The sequence below is a fragment of the Phascolarctos cinereus genome, unplaced genomic scaffold, assembly GCF_003287225.1.
Source record: "Phascolarctos cinereus isolate Bilbo 61053 unplaced genomic scaffold, phaCin_HiC Scaffold_4;HRSCAF=312, whole genome shotgun sequence".
NCBI lineage: Eukaryota > Metazoa > Chordata > Mammalia > Diprotodontia > Phascolarctidae > Phascolarctos > Phascolarctos cinereus.
Window position 1 is genome coordinate 526,618,931 of NW_027555847.1, and position 2,849 is coordinate 526,621,779.

General features: G+C 37.7%; 1 pseudogene; it reads right to left on the reverse strand.

Annotated features, from left to right (window-relative positions):
* Positions 1–630: 630 nt before the first annotated feature.
* LOC110207850 (cyclic AMP-dependent transcription factor ATF-1 pseudogene) lies at positions 631–2,566 on the reverse strand (annotated as a pseudogene).
* Positions 2,567–2,849: the final 283 nt, after the last annotated feature.

Consider the following 2,849-nt stretch of genomic DNA (forward strand, 5'->3'; position numbering starts at 1 on the left):
TTTACTAAAATGTTTCTATAAAATGATTGGGATACTTCCTTGAAAGTTTCATTTTCACTTCATGTGGCTCGGACATCTTTAAAGACATCCTGAAATCATTGAAAAATGATTATGCCTTTTTTTTTTTGCTAAACCTCTTGCAAGGAAACGATTAAAAAACATTTTAAAGACTTGACGGTTGAGCAAAGTATACATAATTTATACATTTTAAAAACATTATATTTTTTTTAAATCTGCAGTTTAAAATATTGACAGACAAAAATATTTACATGAACAATAAAAAGGGCATATCTTAGAGCTAGTAAATAAAGAAAATCTATATCAAGAAAAGGTTGGTTAAAAAAAGTGAAACTTTATTAATGAATTCTCTCAGTTGCAAACTTTGTTGATAAATACTACCTGGGAAATGCAAAATTTTCAAATTCACAGGTACCATCATTAATATTAATTCCAATAGAAAGTCCAGTTTTGCCAGGAGCTTTCTTGAAGTCTTTTTATTTTCATTAGGTATTATCATCAGCATCTTGTAAATAAAATCTTCAGTCCTTATGTTGCAACTCCTGGTTTGAAAAGTTTTATTTTTGACCTTTTAGTTGATAAAATTCCATGCAAAAAAAATCCATTTAATTTTTAGGTAAGTATTTTTAATTCTTCTATTAAAGTTTTATTTTGATTTTTAAGACTGCAACTTGATTTTCCAGACACAGCATAGTCTTTTTTCTTTCTACAGCTTTCTTGAACAGCTTCTCTATTTTTCATCAATCTTATTTCTCTTTTCAACTGTGGATCATCTGTTTTGGTTGTCTGAGATGTTAGAGTGACTGGAAATGTCATCACTACTGTCTGTGGAAAGTTAGTACTTGCTGGTGTGGCATGAATCTGATAAGTCTTTATATCTCCTGATGAGTCTGTACAAGTACTTGGTTAGTAGGGACAAATATCTGCTGTCCATCAGATGTTTGTGCATACTAAAGAATTGTTGTTCCTTGTTAAGTATTGCCTGTATTTGTCATTGTTAATGCCTGCAGCCCTTATATTCCATCAGTGCTTGGACTGGCCAGTTGTAATGTTTCATTTGGAGCAATGGCAATGTATTATAGATATGAGTTGAGATAGACATGAGTGTAACTATTGACACTTCAGGGTTTTCTCTATCACCCTTCCTATCTCTGTGTCTTCTGAAGAAAGATCTTTCAAGATTTGTTTTGGAAGATAGCACTGTGCTAAAATCCTCCAAGCTTTCTGTGAAGAGCCTATGCTATCAGACTAATCTTGAGAATCTTCACTATCTGACCAGCATGATATCTTCACTGTCTGTCCTTGTGGGGGATGGATTACTGATGATGCCTGACCAATCTGGATTTTCTACTGACTCTGTACTTGTTCTCCAGAAAGTTGTACAACTGTCATTAGTGCAGCTCTTCCTAGTGACATCTGAGGTCACTCCTGACATTGCTTCTGGGGTTCCCTGAGTGGGAACTTCCCCTCCTGTGGAAGTTCAGAGCTGGGTCTCTATTGCCTGCCTTCCTTCAGTCCTTCCCCTGGTCTGGGCTGGTTCTTCTCCACACACCCCCCATCCTGCCTCCCTCTGGGAAGCAACAAGGTGGAATCAGAGCTAGGTGTCACCACTGCATGGCCACTTGGCTGTGTTCCAACCATCAATGTCTCCACCATGGTTTGGGCTGCTGACAATGGCTGCATAGTCTACTAGGGCTAGAGATTCGTGGAGTTGGGAAGAGTGGCTACATCTCTTACCAAGATCTTAATTCTCTTTCCATATTTTTTTCTTCCATCACTCTTATTTCTTTTACCAATTTTTCCTCTCCCACTATTTTTTAGTTCTTTAGTGCATCCAAGAATTGTTGTTTGGCTTCATTCCAATAAACATTTTTCTTTGAGGATTTCCTTATAACCATTTTCACATTATTTTCTTCTGAGTTTTTGTGTTAGTCGTCTCTGTCACTGTAGCAGCTTTTTAGTCAAGGAGTTTTATTTGTTTATTTTGTTGTGGTTGTTTATTCATTTGTTTAACCCAATTTTTGAGTTTGAACTTTGTGTTAAAGTTGGACTCTGTTCACCTTGGGTGGGAAAGCACTGTCCCAGCTTAAGACTTTTTCATGCTGCTGTTTTCTGAGTTACTTTTAGGGGTCAGCAAATATTTGGTGCTGTTTTCCAGGGAGAAGTGTGGTCACTGCTTTCCTTGCCTGTAATCTGAGCTTGTCCTAGGAATTATCTCAGCTCCCCTGCAACTGCAAGCGGTAGCACTCCTCTTGGCTCTGTAACTGTGACCAGGTACCCTATTCTGCTGCCACAAGCACAAATGTTTTTTGTTACCTTACTGCTGAGACTAGGGCTCAAGCTCTCTTGTGACCAATCACCAACATGACTATTCACCCTGGAACTGCAATCCAGAAATGCATATAGATAATGTATTTCTCAGTCAGTGTTAGCTATATCCTGTACCAGCAAATGGTCCCCTATAATCTTTTTCTGACCAGTCATCAGACTCCCTTCTAATCTCTGGGCTAAGAATTCTCAAAACTGATGTAATTGTTGCTGTTGTCATTATTACTGCCACCACACCTGCTTTGGACAGACCTACAGCCTGGTGTCACAGACCTCTCCTGCCAACCTTTTAATGTTTCTTAGGCCATAAAAATTTCTCACCCTGACCTGCTTTCCTAAAATTTGATATGAGAAGTAAATTTAGAATTATTTGGAGGTGAACGTTGAGAGAATTCAGCTGGGTTGCTGCTTCTAATCTGTCATCTTGGGTCTGCCTCCTCAATTTCTTTTTTTTCCCCTTTTCTTATTGTTATAGCCAGCATTTCTAGTACAATATTGAGTAA